This window comes from Vicugna pacos, chromosome 1 (assembly GCF_048564905.1).
Source record: "Vicugna pacos chromosome 1, VicPac4, whole genome shotgun sequence".
In the NCBI taxonomy this organism is placed as follows: domain Eukaryota; kingdom Metazoa; phylum Chordata; class Mammalia; order Artiodactyla; family Camelidae; genus Vicugna; species Vicugna pacos.
Genome location: NC_132987.1, coordinates 7657363 through 7678626, shown reverse-complemented (window position 1 = coordinate 7678626; position 21264 = coordinate 7657363). Strand labels below are relative to the sequence as shown.

General features: G+C 39.6%; 1 long non-coding RNA gene across 1 annotated transcript; it reads left to right on the top strand.

Moving 5' to 3' along the window:
- Positions 1 to 38: 38 nt before the first annotated feature.
- On the top strand, positions 39 to 16971 carry LOC140688767 (uncharacterized). Its single transcript, XR_012063594.1, has 2 exons — positions 39 to 117; positions 16482 to 16971. It is a non-coding gene; the product is annotated as an uncharacterized lncRNA (long non-coding RNA).
- The last annotated feature ends 4293 nt before the right edge of the window (positions 16972 to 21264 follow it).

Below are 21264 nucleotides of genomic sequence, written 5' to 3'. Positions count from 1 at the left end.
GTGCCCGGATGGAAGTGAGTTCCGGCCACCGCGGCCGCGGAAGGGGCTGCCCTCGCCCGGGTCAACCTGCCACCAGCACAGACTCCAAGGCTGGTTTCATCGAAATTGTCACCAAATGTAAGTTTGTGTGCTGGAGGCGCAGTGGGGCCAAGCAGAAATGTTTGGAGTTTGAAACAGAGAAAGGCTGATTGCAAGGCCGAGCAAGGAGGACAGGGTGGCTTATACCCAAGGAAACGCCTAACTCCCCAAAGGGTTTCAGCAGAGCACGTTTAAAGGCACGTGAGGGAGATGGGGGGGTCGCGGGGTAGTGATCAGCTCCCCCACAATTACCTAATTGGTTGATGTTGAGGTAACAGGGGGTCAGCGCTCTCAATCGCTGGGCACCAGAAGTTCTGGGGGCCATGTGCTCACAATCATCAAGTAGTTACTTTCTTCCATTTGGTAGTGGTTTCTGCATCTGAAAAACTCAGGAAATAGGCCGGAGATTCTGTTATCTGAGCCGTTCAGAGAGGAGCTGCAGCAGAGGGCAGGGGGAGGCATCTGTCCCCGGGAAGCCCCCACAGGGTCCCGCTCAGTTACCAGGCAAGCAGGGACCATCCTTACACCCCAGAACCTGCTGACATTATTCAAATTAGCCAATCCTAAGCCTACTGGTCTGCCTCGCCTTTTCCCTCCCACCAAAACCACAGCAGAGGCACTTTCCCACAGTCCCCCGCCTTCTGCCTGTGCCGGACCCTGCATGACCTGCCGTCATCTACCGCAGGTCATCTACCCCATCTACCAAAAACCCAAAACTATTTTCGGTTTCTCTCTTTTGATCTGCATCGGGCCTCGTCACACCTCACTGAGAGCAAAATGGTTAAAGGACTCCACAGCTCTGCAGTTTGAGCAGAAGATGAGGGACGCCTCATCTTCGCTCCATATACCACCAGCTTTGGGGAGGGGGGTGCACTTAAAGGCGGGGTGATACTGTCTAAGGCTCACCTACTCACTCATCTGCCAGCGGGGCTGGCTGTCAGCTGGCACGTGGCTGGGATACCTAAACGTGGTCTTGCCATGTGACTGCTGCACCTGGAAGAGATCGATGCTCTAGGCCAGTGACTCAGTGAGTATAATTCTGGACTTGAGCACAGGCTGGGCTCCCAAGAGGGAGTCAGGTGGAAGCTGTGTCATCTTTTCTAACCTAGCCTCACAAATCATGCAGCATGCTTTTTCCACTGCTTTCTACCCACAAGCAGTAAGCCACCGAAGCTGCCTCTGTTTTGATAAGAATGTGTGGCTGCAAAGTCTATCTTTGCTAAATCTGCCAACACTGACCTTGGCATATCATCTTGTGTTAAGGATATGGTCCTTGGCTTCTCTAAGAAACTAGACACTGGTCCCTAGGTTTCCTGAACTGTGAGAGCTCTGAGATCTGTAAAGGTCCTTAGAAAGCATATAGTTCAACTTTCCATCCATCTACCTAGGACAGGTCATCTGGGCCAGGTTTTTGTTTTTTTTTTAAATTGAAGTATAGTTGATTTACAACATGACATTAACTTCAGGTGTACAGCAGAGTGGTTCAGTATTTTTGCATATTATACCCCATTATAGGTTACGGCAAGATAATGGATGGCTATAACTCCCAGTGGTACACGGTATGTCCTTGTTGTTGCTTATCAGTTTTATACCTAGTTTGTACTAGATCAGGTTTAAACACTTTACGTGGAAACAAGGTAGGTCAGGACTTCTCATGCTGCCCAATTTCACTGTGAACCCTCCTATGGTATTTTTCCTCACCAAAATCCACCTTCACTTGAAAGTTCCAAGCCCCAGTTTCATTTGTAAGCAATAGAATTATATAAAATAAATTGAACCTCTGTTGCACATGATCACTTTTAAATACTGGAAGACAGGTGTTCACATCTCCCTAAATCTCTTTTTCAAGTTTAATATCTCTAGTTTTCTTAGCTATTTCTTATGGAAGAGGCTAATAAGATCTTTCCTGAACCTTATTTTTTAAACTGAATGTAAAAATTTTAAGTTATCCTAATTCAATCTCATGTTTAACAGTCTCAGTTCAAGTTTCCTACCTGTGCTGGTATTTTCAACTTTTATCCAAATCTCAAGTTTTGTCTTATCTGAAAATGATATCTTCTGTCAATTCATTGTTTAAAGCGCTAAGGAAAGTCTTAATGAACATCACCAAGTGAAAATAGATTCACTCAGCCGTCTACTAGCTATTCTTGGGTGTAAGGATAATGAGAGATGATTTGTTAAATATCTTTCCATATAAAACATGCCGTGGCTTATAATAATTCCTGATCTGACAGCTTACTCTCTTGTTTCAAAAGGAAGTAAGTTTCATGACTTTATTTATTAAATATTTAGTGAATGCTCAGTGCCAATGTTCTGGGCACTTGGACCCGGCAGTGACAAAACAGACAAGGTTCTAGCTTTCTATGGGGCAGACAGATAATAAAAAGTAGTCAAATAAATAAGATTGTGCCATAAAGTGCTAAGTGCCTGAGGCAGTGGGTAAGTGGATCGGCCTAGTGTGGGTGATCAGGGAAGGCCTCTTGGGACAGAGAACGTATTTAATGGAGATCCTAATAAAATAATCAGTTCTGGGAATACCTGGAGCCAGAGTGATGCAACAGAAGAAACAGTGCGTGCAAACATGCTGTGACCGTATTTGAAAAACAAAGGAATGATGTGGTTGTTGGTAAGAAGTGAGGCAGAGCTAGGGAAGTCACAGAGGCTGTCCTTACTTCTGATACCGATTGTAAGTTCAGGACCCCCTGAGATCACCAGGTTCACTAGCTCCAGTGGCTGGTCATCTAACTGCACTTGGAATAAAACTTGAACACCTTTTAATGATGTTGGAGGGTCCTACCTGTCCGATCTTATCTTGTTCCATTCTGTGCCTACTCCTTACCTGCAACCAATTGGTAATATTCCGTGTGCCTTGTCACACATGATTCCCAAGAGAATTCAGTACTGTGCATGACACTAGTGCAGAAGGACAACTGGAAGGGCCGTGAGTGGGACTCTCCTAGATTCTTCCTTATGCATGTTGGCCCTTGGCTGATTGTAATCCGTATCCCTTCACTGTAGTAACCTGTAGCCTGCACATAACAGCTTTTGGTGAGTTACCAGTGAGGGAAACTCACCTGAGCATGGATGCCAGGCTTTTTAGTCAGGGTGTTGTCATGGAGACAGGGTTGACTGCTCCCATGGCTGACCTTTAGTCTTAAGCCCCTCTGAAGGTCAAGCTGACACCACATGGTCCTAAGCCCCACCATAAATCGCATTCCTAGACTACAGAAGCGGCAAAGATGGTGGAGACAAACATAAAATGTTGGGGCAAAGAAGCAGGCAGCCCAGGACCAAGTTAGCTCCCAGGAGTCACTGCTTCTAAGTGCGACTAAACCACTCATTTGTCAATTTACTCTAAAACCTTGCTAGAATTTGTCAATTTAGCTATCTGTCCTCAGAATCCATATTTTCCTTTTTTTTTTTTTTTGGAAAAGTATGTTTCCCTTTCTTCTTTTTTTCAGAAAATGTACATGTTTTTCTGATAATGTAATGATTTGAACAAAATTTCTACAAATGTAAAGTAGGGAATAAGACAATTTTTGAGCACCTAATATGTCAGACACCGCTAGCCATCTTTATAAATGTTATTTCACCTAGCGATAAGCAGAGAATTTAAGAGAATGTTAATTTAATTTAAGAGAATATAAGTTTGTTTCAAATGTCTTTGGATATAATTCAGTTGGGTCTAAAGCCTTGAGTTTAACTAAAGGGCCATCGCTAAAGATCCAAATGCATCTTTTAGGTAGTAATTTCAGTATATGCTGGCATTAACTAATTTCACTTGTTCAACAAACATTTCTGTTTCCTAGCAGTGAAGACAGCAGGCATGGTACTCACCCACTTGGACTGAGCAGCCCATTACTCTATTATGCAATAAGAAACTCACAAACTTTAGCGCCAAACAAACCTTGATTTGAATGCAGACTCAAATACTTAGTAGCTCTGTGGCAATGAGCAAATTACCAGACTTCTCCATAATTTTTGACTCTGCCAAATGGGACTAACACCATTCACCTCCCAGGGTTGTTATGAGGCATAAATGAGAGAAAGAATTCATGTAAAGGGCCTGACCTGTAGTGGACTGTTCCTTCCCTTCTGACCCTTAAGTGATTTGACCTGTAAGCTACACGTCTGTCCTCAATTTCCTTCTCTTTTTTTTTTTTAAAGCCAAGATGGAATGCAAAATTCTAAACATAACATTTAAAGTAATAAGATTATGTGCTTCCTGAAATAGACAAAGTTGATTTTCATAGTCAATTGGAAGATTGCAAACTCATGGTCTTAGTCTCATTTTTCTTTGTGGCTTTTGGAAATGCATATTGTGGTAGCCAGTATCCACGATGGTCTCCAGTAACCTCCATCCCCTCTTATTCACACCTCCCTATATATAATCGGCCTGGTCTACATAACCAGAGAATCTTGTGAAAGTGACAGTGTGTGACTGTTGAAGTCAGGTCATAAATACTGTGAGTTCTACCTTGCTGTCTCTTGGATCACCCACTCTTGGGGGCAGCCAGCTGCCATGTTGTGTGGACACTCTACCAGCTCCATGCAGAAGTCTTCACTGCAAGGACAGAGGACTCCTACCAACAGCCAGCACTGACTTGCCATCTATATGGAGGAAGATCTTCTAGCCTCAGAATAGCATTCAGCCCAACCAACACTCTGATTGCAATCTCATGAGAGACCGTGAGTCAGAACCACCCAGCTAAGGTGCTCCTTGTGTAAGATAAGAAGTGTTTATTGTTTTAAGCTGCTAAGTTTCAGGGTAATTTGTTACACAGCAATAGATAACTAATACATGTGTAATAAGTCACATGACTAACCCCAAACCAGAAAACCAAGTATTTTCAGAGGCTCAGTTATGATGAAAAGACATGTCTCTTTTCCTTTCCAACACACTCCAAGGGTTTATTTTGCAGGTGGTTTTGCTGTTGTTGTTTTTCACTTTTGGCTTGCATGTTTCTGACACAAAAGCACTGGTATAATAAAAGGTAGGCACACTGGTCATGAAAAACTAGGACCTAAAAATGTTAGAAGTGTTTTGAAGGAACTAGCCCTAACCTTGTAAATGTAATTTATTATCCTGCCAGGAAACAGGACAGAAGTGCAGCTCTTGGTCTTAGGGAGCTGAATAGAATGCACTGTGGACTGTTCTTGAAGTATAGGTATAAAACAGCTCACCAACAAACACTGTTTCTTTCCCACAGGCAGAACTCTATGCATTGGGAGCTGAGTCATTTAACATGCCATAATATTATCTGACTAACTTACGGGTCCAAAAATTAAACAAAGCATGGAGTTTATCTTTATGAAAGACAGAGATTAAAAGTTGAAATTAACCTGAGGACTGGGATGGGAGAGCGTGAAATAAATTAATACGATGTTCCATAAAAATGTATCTCCTTAGCTAAATTTAATTTACAATGAGTTCTAAAAGATTAAAGTCATAATTCTCAAATTCACCTGTTATTCTTTTCTTTTTCACACTTCCCTTTCAAGCCCTCTCCACTGTATGTTCCACGTACCACATGTTTCCCCACAAACACACTTATATCTTCTTGACAATAACTGCAAATTTTCATAGCTCAACAAAGGAAGTAAAAACCTAAATTCTTTGGTCACAATCAGCATGTAGCAGGAGAAGTAAGCCTAAAGTTAAATTTAAGCAAAAACCTACATCCCCAAATGCAAAGATTATGAGTAGACCTTATTTAGCTCCAAAAGAATCCATGTCCTCTTGGTTCTTTTTAAATGGGTTTCCATATTTACAGAACTAGGCTGCTTAGCTCTGCACATCCCTGGAAGATGAGCTCATCCCACCCCTGCTATTTACATCATGGCATCCCCATCACTGTACCAAGAGCCCTGGACCATGGGAGGGAAGGTTCCTACATGCTCTCTAGAAGTTGCAGTGGGTACAGCAAACCCCAGAGTCTCACTCACAGAGAAGGTATTCTGAAGTTGCCACAAAGTACTTAGTATTTCTTGGAAAATTACAGCACATGGTTTAGTTTGGAAAGCTTCCTTTGAATACAAGAAATGGAATAAAAACTTTTACCACCTAAGATTTTCATTCTCCTAGGTACCATCCTTAAATTCAAATCTACCACTAATCAAAGATTTTATTTTTAATATTCAAACCCATTTCTTAATCTCAGCTGCCATCCAAAACCAAGAATTATTTTAATAGAATAATCAAATTGCTAATTAGTTTCTGTTATTTACCTAAAGGTAATATTCAGATTAAACTATTTAGATCATGAGGATTTAAATTTCGTACTCTAACCTTTCAGGATCTTTTTTTTTTAATGTTTCATTGTAATGGTTCAAAATCTTAATCTTTTAATCATCAGCTTATTCACTGAAGTCTATTATTCAAATTTTTATTCCCAAATTACTGTTACTAATCCATAAGCAAATGGATAGGACTGAGATAAAATGTGAAAAAAAAAAAAGGAGGAGGAAAGAAACAAATTGTGTTATTCAAATATCAGGTCTAATTATATAAGTGACATACATACTTAGCAAGGAGGCTGAGTCTAAATTTACAAAATGTTTTGCTGCTCTATCCTGTTAATTATATATTTTAAATATTTAAAATATGGGGATGAAGAGAAAGGTGAAGTATGACTCCGTTTTAGAATCTGCAAATCTTCCTTTGTCAGAGGAAGGGGTGAAGAGTCATCCAGCATCGAACACAATCGAATTTTTTATCTTCTGGGGTGGGGAGGGTATAGCTCAATGGGAGAGTGTGTGCTTAGCAGCATGAGGTCTTGGGTTCAACCCTCAGTACCCCCATTTAAAAAATAATTAAATAAATAAACCTAATTACCTCTTCCCTACCAAAAAAAAGTTTTGATGTTCAATTAGAGTTTCATTTATTAAGAATCTTAAGTCAGTTTTAGTTTTTATGATTATTTTTAACAAACCATAAGATAAGTCCTCTTTAAAGTTACCGGTTTCCACCACCACCCCAAACCATAGACTTTAAATGACTGAATCCATGAGCCATCCTGCCCACACATGGAATAAAACTCGTTCACATAGGACTGTTTTCTAATTCACACATGTTTAGGCCTTTCTAAATGAGGATAAGATATAGTTGGGGCAAATTGTCTCTTTAAACTGTCTATGAAGTCTTGTTACAATAAAATCTAAAATTGGAGCAATGTTAAAATGGAGGACTTTGTGGTGAAGAATCACTGAAGTCTCTGGACTTCCTATTATAAATGTGGTTCTCTTTCAAGATGAGCTTTGGTTGTTTTTTTTTTTTTTAAATCAAAGCAGGTCCAACAAAGGAAGACCTGCAGATTCTAAAACAGAATCACAGAGAAGTAGGCCACGTTAATAGCAAAGCAGTTTAACTGGGTGCATACAAGAGATAGTATTGTTCCTGTTTCCCACAGTTGATTAAAATAACTGTGTGAATGGGGTATCCTCTCTGAGAGCCACAGACCATTCACAATGCCACATGGACATAGCAGCCATCAAATCTAGCAAAATCAGGCCTCTCCGACCTGAGGTCCAGAGACTAGCATGGCCAAAGCCATGAGGAGCCTCCTGCAGGTTGTAGCAGTGAGAGGGTCCAGCTCCACCACCACCAACTGAGGAATAGCCACCAAAACTCCCCAAGCAGTGCTTCTTCCCCAACTACACTATCGCAGTCATCTGAAGGGCTTGAAACACATACACATCACTGAGTCCCATCCTCTGAATTTCTCATTCATTTAGTCTGGGGTGGAATTTGAGAACACATTTCCGATGATACTGTGATGATCCCTTTTATTATATTTTCTTAATTGAAGTATAGTTGGTTTATAATGTGTTAATTTCTAGTGTACAGTATATACATTTATCAGTTATATATATATTCCTTTTTATATTCTTTTCCATTATGGTTTGTTACAGGATATTGAATATAGTTCCCTGTGCTCTACAGTAGGTCCTTGTTGTTTATTTTATATATAGCAATGTGTATCTGCAAATCCTGAGCTCCCAATTTATCCCTCACTATTACCAGGGGGACGTATTACCAGTATTCCCCTGGTAACACTGATGCTATTGGTCTTGGGACCACACTTTGAGAACAAAAGTCCCAAGAAAGTGGCAGGGAAGCAGGAAGCCCAGCATAGCTTTTGAGGAACCAGGGGTTCTCAGCTTTGATGGCAAAATAAAATCACCTGGGGAGGCTTTTAAATATCCTCACACTCAGGCCACAACCCAGATCCCTTAAATCCTAATTAGGGGAAGGGCAGCCCAGACAGCAGTCTCTTTTAAAGACCCCCAAGTGATTCTTCCTGCAGCCAAGGTTGAGACCCAGTGAAGACAAAGACCCTATACCACTGGTTCCCAAACTTGCCTGCACACTGTAATCACCAAGAGAAAAATTTAAACTACTGGTGCCTGGCTCCCACCCCCAGACATTCTGGACATCGCGATTTTTAAAGTTCCCAGGTGATTCGAATGTGCCACAAAGTTTGGGGGCCACTGGGCCTTGCCTAACTCAAGTTTTCATATTATAAACAGAGAGAAATTGACCTAAGTCATAAAGTCACCATAATCAAGTAAGAGTTAGGGATGTATTTTTCCCCTAAATTCAAGCATTTTCATAATAATTTTTTGTATTAAACCACCATAAATAATTGGAATATAAAGAGGAAAATATATAGATTATCACGGCCACATTTTTTAAAAGTTAGAATTACAATTTTCTATAGGTAGAGTTCATATACAAAGAATTCATCTTTTTAAATGTACAGTTCTATGAGCTTTGACAAATGCAGCCAGCTCCACAATCAAGGCATAGAATAGTTCCAGCCCCTTAAAATGTCTTGTGCTCCTTGGAAAGCAGTTTTGATTTGTCAGTATGTCAGGATATTCTGTGCACTGCCTCCTCTACTCCATCCTCAGTTTGCTGCACAATTCTTCCTCTCTCTTACTAAAAGGAGGCCCGTGAGAGCGTGGTGGGCAGGGAGGGTGCTGGTGGCCATCTGAGTTGTGCTCAGTACGCTCAGCTGCTCTGGAGACATAGAAGTAGGTACAGAGTCAAAATATAAATTATTATATATGTATCTAATATTAAGATGGAACTGTATCAAGTGTGACTAAATTTTAATCCCTAATGCTACATTTAAAAAGATGTAAATATTTCTTCCTTGGAGAATTGCTTGTTTAGGTCTTCTGCCCATTTTTGGATTGGGTTGTTTGTTTTCTTCTTATTAAGTCATATGAACTGCATATATATTCTGGAGATCAAGCCTTTGTTAGTTTCATTTGCAAAAATTTTCTCCCATTCCGTAGGTTGTCATTTTGTTTTATCTATGGTTTCCTTTGCTGGGCAGAAGCTTGTAAGTTTAATTAGGTCCCATTTGTTTATTCTTGCTTTTATTTCTATTGCTTGGGTAGACTGTTCTAGGAGAACATTTTTGAGATGTATGTCAGATAACGTTTTGCCTATATTTTCTTCTAGGAGGTTTATTGTATCTTGTCGTTTGTTTAAGTCTTTGATCCATTTTGAGTGTATTTTTGTGTATGGTGTAAGGGAGTGTTCTAGTTTCACTGATTTACATGCTGCTGTCCAGTTTTCACAACACCATTTGCTGAAGAGACTGTCTTTATTCCATTGTATATTCTTCCCTTCCTTGTCGAAGATTAGTTGACCAAAAGTTCATGGGTTCTTTTCTGGGCTCTCTATTCTGTTCCACTGGTCCATATGTCTGTTTTTGTATCAATACCATGCTGTCTTGATGACTGTAGCTCTATAGTATTGTCTGAAGTCTGGGAGAGTTATTCCTCCAGCCTCTTTCTTTTTCTTCAGTAATGCTTTGGCATTTCTAGGTCTTTTGTGGTTCCATATAAATTTTATTATGATCAATAGGCACATGAAAAAATGCTCAATATCACCTGTTATCAGAAAAATGCAAATCAAAACTACAGTGAGGTATCACCTCATACCAGTCAGAATGGCCATCATTCAAAAGTCCACAAATGACAAATGCTGGAGAGGCTGTGGAGAAAAGGGAACCCTCCTTCACTGCTGGTGGAAATGTAGTTTGGTGCAGCCACTGTGGAAAACAGTATGGAGATTCCTCAAAAGACTAGGAATAGACTTACCGTATGACCCAGGAATCCTGCTCCTGGGCATATATCCAGAAGGCACCCTGCTTCAAAATGACACCTGCACCCCAATGTTCATAGAAGCACTATTTACAATAGCCAAGACATGGAAACAGCCTAAATGTCCATCAACAGATGACTGGATAAAGAAGAAGTGGTATATTTATACAATGGAATACTACTCAGCCATAAAAACCAACAACATAACACCATTTGCAGCAACATGGATGTTCCTGGAGAATGTCACTCTAAGTGAAGTAAGCCAGAAAAAGAAAGAAAAATATCATATGAGATCGCTCATATGTGGAATCTAAATAAATAAATAAATACATACATACATACATACATACATACATACATACATACATACATACAAAACAGAAACAGACTCATAGACATGGAATACAAACTTGCGGTTGCCAAGGGGGCAGGGGGTGGGAAGGGACAGACTGGGATTTCAAAATGTAGAATAGATAAACAAGATTGTACTGTGTAGCACAGGGAAATATATACAAGATCTTATGGTAGCTCACAGCAAAAAAAAATGTGACAATGAATATATATATGTTCACGTATAACTGAAAAATTGTGCTCTACACTGGAATTTGACACAACATTGTAAAATGACTATAACTCAATAAAAATGTTTAAAAAATCAACTATACTTCCATTTTTTTAATTTTTTAAAAAATTTTTGAATAGGCAGAATATTTAATTCAGTCAAGTACAGTATGAAGGACTTCTTTGGATACCTATTCAAACAAACTTTAAAATGTATGATATTAACATGAAAACTGTAAACATAAAAAGTGGAGATATCTAACTGAAATTTAGATACAGGAATTTAAGGAATCAGTGCTATTTCATCAGTATGATAATGGTATTATAGTTTCATTTTTTAAAAGAGGGGCTTATCTTTTAGAGCTATTTACTGAGATATTAATCGATGGGGGGATAGGACATCAGAGAATTGCTTCAAAATAATACAATTATGGCGAAAGCAGGGGTTGGGGGGGGCGAGTAGAGGAGAACATAGATCGGCCATAAATTAAGAGTTGTCAGCTCTGGATGGTAGACATGGAAGGATTCATCATGCTGTTTGGTCTACTTTTTATGCGGTTGAAATGTGCCACGATAAAAAGTTCACAACAAAAATAAAAGGCAAGAAGGATTTGTATACTGATGTTCACAATAGCATTATTGATAAGAACCTTAAGCTGGAAAAGAAATGCATTAATTGGTGAATGGATAAACGAAATGTGGTCTGTCCTCTCTCTGTGCCTACAGTGGCCCAATCAATATGGCTTGACTACCCAGAATAGCATCGTCCATGAGCTCCCACGCAAAGACTAAAGTGGGAAGATTCTAGGCAGAGCTACCTGCTGAAAACCCAGTTCCCGCTGTACTCAGCATAGTATCCACCAACATTTCATGCACTGAATGGTGGAAAGAGTACTTCTGGAACTCTGGAATATGGACAGTCTTAGGTCCTCCAGCATCCTACATTTAAAGGTATTTTGTGTGATGTTGCTTTATAACCTTTTCTTTTACACTGAAAAGTTGATGTTGCAAATCCCGTTTCCTTAAATCCCTGAGCAATCCTGGATTATGCAGACAAGCTGAAAAACTCTTAGACATTACCTGGATATCTAAATAACTTCATCAGTAACAAAATAAAAGACCTTGAAAGAAGTTATTTAGGGGGATTTCAGAGAGCATTAGGGGAGCCATTTTATTGTGAGGATGGGAGTTCTCAGAACCTCTCAAAAAACCAAAGGTAGGCTAGGAAATGTTAATACACAAGGTTCCCAGAAAAAAAAAGGAAGGGGGAGGGTATAGCTCAAGTGGTAGAGCGCATGCTTAGCATGCACAAGGTCCTGGGTTCAATCCCCAGCACTTCCTCCAAATAGAAATAAATAAATAAACCTAATTACCTCCCCTTTATAAAACAAACAAAACAAAAAACATGGTTAATAAATACATGTTTCTTTAGGCATATTTTTTGGAACTGTCTTCTCTCTAAATACCATCAGCAATGCCAATGGGAAGATACAGAATCAATCAGTGGGGCCATATCTGCTTAGATTTGTGTTTAAATGAGGTCATAAATATGGCAGAGGGTAGGTTTTAAGTTTGTGATATACACAGAAATAGATACATCTTTAAAAATCAAACCCCTACATCAGTATCTATTTATAAAACTGTGTGAGGGGCATTTAATATTATATCTCAACAAGCATGCTTCTTCATGAGTACAAAGGCAAGTTCAACTCGGTTTCTGTTGTGCAGTTGTGCGTTTTCCAGACACAGAAGTTCAAGGACATTCCAGGGTTATTTCCATTGCGTTGCAAAATTCAGTCAAACAACCTCACACCTGCCCAATACACCAACATTAACCAAAATGATTAAACAAAGCTCCTTACTCTCACATTAACAGAGGACGCATAGAGCTACTTCTGGTTTCCTGGTCAGAGTAGGTCAGGCTAGGTTAGCAGCTTCTAGAAAACACACAAAAAGGCAGGTCAGAGGCCAAGATGGCCAAGGCCTGGGATCTAAATACTTTCGAAGAGTCTGCTTGTCCTTTGCTCTGATTACCAAGTTGAGGAGTTGATCAGCTATTCTTTCTTCAATTTCGAAATAACCACTCCCTCTACATCGTCCTTCCCTGAAATTAATTATTGGTTCCGCACATTTTAATAAAATGAAGATAGGTTTTTGTTTTGGAGACCAGATTAAGAATTTTGCCATCTACTTTCAGATAATTAGAGGTGCCCCAGAGTGTTAGAACTTACCGCTTGAGGACTGTTCTCAGTCAACAATAAACATGTGGTATAGGGGGTTGTTTCTTAGTAGGAAACGGCTGTCAGCAAGCTCATAGGGACCTGTCATCAAGGCTCTACACAGGAGGTGAAACGATAGATAATACTGTCTAGCTACATTCCCCTAAGAACAGTTAAAGGGTAACTTTTCTGCCCACTGCTTGCAACAACTCTGCATGTTAAACAAATGCAGCTTCTCTCCAAAAAAAGATATTTTTCCTGTAAGTGAATATGAAGACATCCATAGTGAAACTGCACGAGCCCTGTACACAAGGGTCAGTAGGAGCTAGTTAACATGCAAACATCAACATTTAAGTAAGATGGAAGCTACTTAGGCCAAATCCAGAAATGACCTTCTAAACCCAAGCATGTTCATTCATTATCTCACAGAGACATCTGTTACAAGTTATATGGCAGCCATAGTTTTAATGTGAAATGAAAAACATAAATATGTGAATCTGAATAGATGTTCTGGGATTTTAGTGTGCAAAGGGGCCTAGGTGCAGCTGAAAACCTCCAGTGCGCTCGGAATTTCAGCGTGGTGTGCATAAACCTGTCACTTCTGTAAAGAGGGCAGCCTGCTCTCGTGCGTTGATATGGACAAGCACAAAGTGGAAGTTGCTCTATTTGGGTGCAGTAATATAACTAGAACTTGTAACTGTGTCATCCCAGAATGGTCATGCAGTGGGAAGCAATTTGAAATAGCAACCTGGTGGGAGGGTATAGCTCAGTGGCAGAGCATGTGCTTAGCATGCATGAGGTCCTGGGTTCAATCCCCAGTACCTCCATTACAATAATAAATAAATAAACCTAATTACCTTCCCCCCAAAAGTAAAAAATAAATAAAATTAAATATAAAATAAAATTTTAAAAATATGCTGAAATGGCAACCTGTATGCTTTGCTCAAATAGAAATTAATCTAAATATGGAGATGAGCCAGTTGTATCAGTAAAATACCTGGTAAGGAGGAGTTAAGGTTAACCAAACCTGTGGCAGATTTAAAATATGTTAGTAATTTCACTGAAATGCCTCCCTTCAAAAGTTAGAGCCTAATTCTCCACCACTTGTACGTGGTGACTTGCTTATGACCGAATGTTGTAGAAATAACACCATGTTAATTCTGTGGCCGAGTCATAAAAAGGATGGCTTCTACCTGGCTCTCTTTCTGCCTGGGGTTACTCCCTCTGGGGGAAGTCAGCCGCCATGTAATAAGGGCACTCAAGCAGCTTTGTGGAAAAACCCACAGAGAGAGAAACTGAGGCCCGCCAGCCTTATGAGCGAGCCACCTTGAAGGTAATCCTTCAGCCCCGGTCAAGCTTCTCATAACTACAGAGCCAGCCAACTTGGTCGTGAGAGGCGAAGTTGAAACAGCCGAGCTAAATGACTCCTGAATTCTCGACCCACAGGAAGAGTGAGACAGAAAAATACTTAATGCTGTTTTAAGCCACTAGGTCTAGGGGTAACTTGTAATACAGTAACAGATCATTAATACAGTAGTTTTGGTGGTTTTTTAAAATCAAGTCTTGCTTAATTATTGGGTATTGATGTGCTTCCAACACTGAGCACCCTTACAGATGGCCACCTCATCTCCCATGCACCCTGTCGAAATGCAGACCCCAAGAGAACTTCACAGTTGACCTCAAATACTCTACTAGAACCGTCTCTCTTAGAGTAGAAATTGCTGTTTTAATCACAAAAAGGCAAGGAAAGTGTGGTCAAGTCTTCCACATAAGTCCTTCAGTGGTTCCTCCATCACGCTCAGGATAAAATCTTAGGTTTAGCACAACTTAGCCCCACCAAAAATCTCAAGCTTTATTTTCTGTCTTTCCTCCCCTCAGATGTTGTATTTCACAAAATTAAATTAATTATACCACTTAACACATAAAATTAGTCAGCAACAATTGTGAAGGAAGTTACTGCAGTCAAAAAACAAAGGATTGTGAGCGATCCTGACGAGCATGGTCACGGAGATAGATCTATCACTGTGTTTGGGTTATTTTTCAACTCTGTAAGTTTTAGAGAGCTGATGGTTATGCAAATGTTTCTTGCCTATACAAATGCTGATGAATTATGTCCAGTGAAGATGCAGTTGATAATTCTCCTTTTGATACTGACCAATTTTGCATCTATTTATAAATTCATCTCACAACTCCTCATTGCTTATATCCACATGAGTTTTAATTCTCTTTTCAATCAGTGTTGATATCTCACTGACTCCCTCATTATTTAGGGCGATAAATAAAATCTTTAACATGTGTTTATTTTATATTTTTATGAGACCTATGATTTTTACCTCTTTGAAGATATAATTGACATATAACATGATATAAGCTTAAGATGTACAACACACTGATTTGCTATACAAATACATTGTGAAATAATTGCCCCGGTAAGTTTAGTTAACATCCATCGCCGCACATAAATCTTTTTCTTGTGATGACGATGTTTTAAATCTACTCTCTTAGCAACTTTCAAACATACAACACAGTATTGTTAACTGTAATCATGCTGTACATTACATCCCAAGGATACATTTATATTACATCTGGAACTTTGTACCTTTCAATTACCTTCACCCACTTTGCCCACCCCTTATTCCCTGCCTCTGGCACTCATTAATCTGTTCTTTCTGTCCGTGGATTTAGGATTTTTTTAGATTCCACACAGAAGTGAGATCATACAGTATTTGAGATCATTAAGTATTTGTCTCACTCTGTCTGACTTACCTTACTTAGCATAATGCCCTCAAGGTCCATGAATGTTTTTGCAAGTGGCAGGATTTTCTTATTTTTATGGCTGACTAGTATTCCATATGGATATGGATAAAGAAGATGTGAGATAGATAGATAGATAGATAGATAGATAGATAGATAGATAGATATCCTTTATCCATTCATCCAATGATGGGCACTTAGATTGTTTCCATGTCTTCGCTATTGCAAACAATGCTGCAATGAATATGGGGGTGCAGGCATCTTTTCCAGATAGAGATTTTGTTTCCTTCAGGTAATTACCTAGAAATAGAACTGCTGAATCTTATGATAGTTCTACTTCTAACTTTTTAAGGAAACTCCCTACTGTTCTCCATAGCAGTTGCCCCAATTTACATCTTACCCACAGTGCATCAGTGTTCCCTCTTCTCCACATTCTTACCACTACTTGTTATTTCTTGTCTCTTTTATAATAGCCATTTTTATAGGTGCGAGGCAGTATCTCATTATGGTTTTGATTTGTATTTCCCTGATGATTAGTGATGTTGAGCAAATTTTCACATACCTGATAGCCATTTGTATGTCTTCTTTGAAAAAATGTTTGTTGTTTGCCTATTTTTATAAAAAGAGATGTATTGAGATGTTAGACTCATGTAGTAATTGAACATGATTGGGCATTCAATGATACAGGCATCAGGTGTGAACTGAGGTGAGCAGTACAGAGATCTAACTTGAGATTTCCTCATGCAACAGGAAACAGCCCAGTCTGTTTGCCCACTGGCCATTGTGCTTTGAAATGCTTTTCCAATGGAAGGCTGCGACTGCAGTGTTCAGAAGACGCACTCTGGCCTCTTGGGACCAGGAGTCCTTTATATAAGACCTGCCATCCAGAAGCTGAACAACAGATACCCTTGGGGGCATTTTAGTGGTTCTCAGGGGAGTCATCAATTGCTGCCTTCCTCAGGCTTTACCTGCAGTCACAACAGGACATCTCCACCAGCAATCAACCAAGAAGCGTCGGTCTCAGAGTCACTTCAAGCCTGGCTTTGATGTCATGCACCAAGTGCTTGCTAATCTAAGACTTGTACGGAGACCACAGAAGCCTGAAGCTGGGAACACCCTAACAAAACTGAACTATATTTTCCAAAGACATTGTTACAGCACTGGAAATAATTTACAACAAAGCTACGGAAACTGTACTCCCCGGATACATCTGTTAAATTAAAAACATCACTTCAGGTTAGTGTACAGAGTTATGTATATTGGATTCCAGCTTTCTCTCCCTTAAATCACAAGCATCATCCACACACACACACACACACACCCCAATATGCTGCAAACCAACAGGCATACCCACAACTGGAGGATTTCTCCTCCACTGGTGGGCTGCCTCCCCTCAGGTGTCGGGGCCAGAGGCCGCCTGGTCCTTGTGTCTCTATCCATTACCTTCTGTCTATACCTCAGGTCTAAAGTGTTTTCTTCTGAACCCAGGTTCCCCATGTCGTGCAAACTGCATGCTACCTTGACTTCCCACGTGGTCAGTGTCCACCGTCCTTCACGAGCAATGTGAGTGTTCAAGCACTGGGTGGTAGCCAGCCTGGGTTGCTCTGAAGGCTGGGGTGGGAGTAGGGGGTGGGTAGGGAGATAGACTAAAGAGGCTGGCCTGCTGGCCTCCAGGACACACTCTTTCCTTCCAAAGTGAAAGACAGCAGGGAAATGCCTGCAAAGGGTAGGTTTTCCTTAGGACCCATCAGGAGGCTGGGCGAGCATCCCCCTGCTCCCCCATCTCCCCATCCCCACCTCCAGAGGCTGAGGCTGGTGCAAAGTCATCCCACAGTTCGGGGAAGGTGGAGCGAGGCAGGGGCTGGACTCCACCCTCCCTCTCCACTTCTGCTCCTGGTTCCACCAGGAAGCCAGCTCAGACAGTTCTCAGGAAAGCTACCACCAGGCTCTCTGCCTGGGCACCAGCATCACCAAAAGCTCTCTGCCTGCACTTCTACTCATTTTTAAATCATTTTTGGCTTTTTTTCCTATTGAGTTGCAAGTTCTCTGTATATTTTAGATATTAGCCCCTTATCAGATATATGACTAGCAAATCTTCTCTCCCATTCCTTAGGTGGGCCTTTCACTCTGTGGGTGATTTCCGTAGATGCACAGAGTTCCTCAGTTTGTTTATTTTTGCTTTTGTTGCGTTTGCTTTTGGCATCAAATCTAAAAAAAAAAAAAATCATTGTACTAGGGCTACAGATTTTGATTAGATACTCATTTTATTTTCACAAGTTTACAAAAGTTGAGATAAAGAGTGTTTGAACAACTGGCCCGATGTCACCCACGCTGGGTACGGCAGACAAGTATTCAAACCCAGTTCTATTTCGGTCCACAGTTCATGCTCTTACTCATCATATTGTTTCAGTTGCCTTGGATTTCGCACAGAATCTGTATAGCTACTCGTTCTGAGGCTTTTCATCATATAACACAAGTTAGTCAATATTTTATAGATCTGTCAATGTTTTCCTTTATTTTTACTTTTCAAGTCACGTTCAGCTCTGCATTTCATCTGTGAAGTTTAGCACAACATTCCTGGTTATGTTTGGTGTTCCCAGGAAGATGGATGATATCTTCATAAGGATATCATTGCAATCAAAATAGTTTGCTATATAAATTGAATGTATGCATTGAAATATTATGATCACTCTGCTGATTTGTATACGTTCAAACTTTACACTGTTTTGTAGACTACACCTTACTTTGCTGTGGCTCACTTTATCATTCTACTTCAAACCAAAAGCCTCCTCAGAGTCCAACTATATAAGCTTCCACATCTGCAGAATAACTCCAGCTAAAAACAATGGTGTCCAGTGATACTTAGCCTACCTTTTCACAGCTGTCTGTCCCATGGTTGAAGTGGTTTTAAAATGACACACGTTACCATGACCAAATACTGAAATCTAAATTACATTTTGGCTTTTCCACTTTCTGACATTTTACCATGTCAGAAACCTCCCTTTCACGGCTATCGGAAAACTTGAGCACATAATCCCCGCATCTCTGAAACCCTCAGGACCCTTGATATTTACTCTGTATTTGCCGTCCTCTGTCCACTTCTTCTGACTTATTTTTCTATTCTCTTCTCACTATTTTTTGCAGCTTTTATATAGAAGAAACAGAGCAATTTTTAAATTTTTGAATATGACATGATCCCAGATGCTTGAGATTTCAGATTTTCTGCTCACTCTCTAGCAACATATTTCTATAAAAAAAATTTCATTTTCACCTTTATTTAGAACTTATTCTTGACCAACTTCAAAACAGCATTGGCTTGAGTTCATCTCTCACAGTATACATTTGGGCTGGGTTAAAGGGGGTATGATAATTTATGTACTTGGCCTTCTCGAGTTCAGTTATGAAGTCAAGAAAAAAGATGAGGTCCAAGGAAACAGAATATTTTTATTGAAACTTTTCAATTGGAAAATCAAATCAAATAATAGTATGTGAGTTTTTTTCTGGTGTAATCGAAGAAAGAGAAGCAGCTCTTTGCAGGAAACCACCCTCAGCAGAAAACCCCTTTCTCTGGTCACTTTAGCGAAGCTATATTGTCACTAATCTTAAACCAGGAATCCCATGCCCTACTCATCTCTGGCCAGAGCACACCTTTCAAATCTTTTGATCACACAATACTTTGCCTAACCTGTTGGTTGTTTCCATAAATCAAAGAAGTAGAAATGAAGAATAAGTAATTAACACATGACCAGATCTCTCCCCTAGCTTACTCTAATCTCGCAAACAAACTATGTGAACAGATTGTGAACAAGATAGCATCTAAAGAAAGATCACAAGAAGTCAGCAAGCCTACATACAGTGAGGGATGGCAATGACTCTGACCCCTTGTCTCCATGATTAACTGAAATTACTTCCCCTTTTCTTTTTAAAAACATTCATGGCTGAACAGAATCTTCTGAGTTGGCTTTAGGAGGACATAAGTACACCTTCTCCCCAAATTGCTAGCTTTCTGATTAAAAGCAACTTTCCTTTCTACCAACACTTGCCCCTTTGGTATTGGTTTTTGAGTGTGGATCAGCCAGACCTAAATACAGGAACAAGAATATTGGGGGAAGGGTATAGCTCAGTGGTAGTGTGCATGCTTAGCATTCACGAGGTCCTGGGCTCAATCCCTAGTACCTCCATTTTTAAAAATAAATAAATAATATTTGCAAATTATGCAATTGATAAGGGACTAATTTCCAAAACATACTAACAGCTCATACAGCTTAATATCCAAAAAACAAGCAACCCAATCAAAAAATGGGCAGAATACCTAAACAGACATTTCTCCAAAGAAGACATCCAGATGGCCAACAGGCACATGAAAAGATGCTCAACATCACTAATTATTAGAGAAATGCAAATCAAAACTACAGTGAGATATCACCTCATACCAGTCAGAATGGCCATCACTAAAAAGTCCACAAACAATAAATGCTGGAGAGGGTGTGGAGATAAAGGGACCCTCCTACACCATTGGTGGGAATGTAAATTGGTGCAGCCACTATGGAGGACAGTATGGAGATTCCCTAAAAAACTAAAAGAAGACTTACCATATGATCCAGCAATCCCACTCCTGGGCATATATCTGGAGGAAAATATAATTGGAGAAGACACATGTACCCAAATGTTCATAGCAGCACTTATACAATAGCCAAGACATGGAAACAACCCAAATGTCCATCAACAGATAACTAGATAAAGAAGGTGTATAACACACATACATGCACTCGCGTGCACGCACACATACACAATGGAATACTACTCAGCCATAAAAAAGAATAAAATAATGTCATTCACAACAACATAGATGGAACCAGAGATCATCATTCTAAATGAAGTAATCCAGAAAGAGAAATAAAAATGCCATATGATATTGCTTATATGTGAAATCTTAAAAAAAAAAAAAAAGGACACAGATGAACGTATCTATAAAACAGAAACAGACTCACAGACACAGAAAATAAACTTACAGTTACCAGAGGATAAAATGGGTGGGAAGGGATAAATTGGGAGTTCAAGATTTGCACCTCTTGGGGATTGATGGAAATGTTAGCTATTTTGATTGAGGTAGTGGCTTCATTCATGTGTACATCTATCAAACCTCATCAAATTGTTGATCTCAAATATGTATAGTTTACTGTACAGGAATTATACAATAAAGGTGTTTTTAAAATAATAAATAAACCTAATTACTTCTCCCCCTAAAAAAAAGACAAAAAAAAAAGATACTAAGGAAATCTGAATAAACAATGGACTATTAATTCATTAAATAACAAACATACCATATTTTTTAAAAAAGAATATATGTATATTTTCATTTGTTGAGCCTACCTAAATAGTCTAACTTTCCACTAAATATTATAGGAAGCATTTTATTTTTTTAATATCTACCTTTGATTCATTTGTAGTTATGATACACTAGGAATTTAAATTGCAGTGGTTTAGTAATACCGCCAACCCTGCCACAAGCTTGTGAAAAGAGCTGGACTGT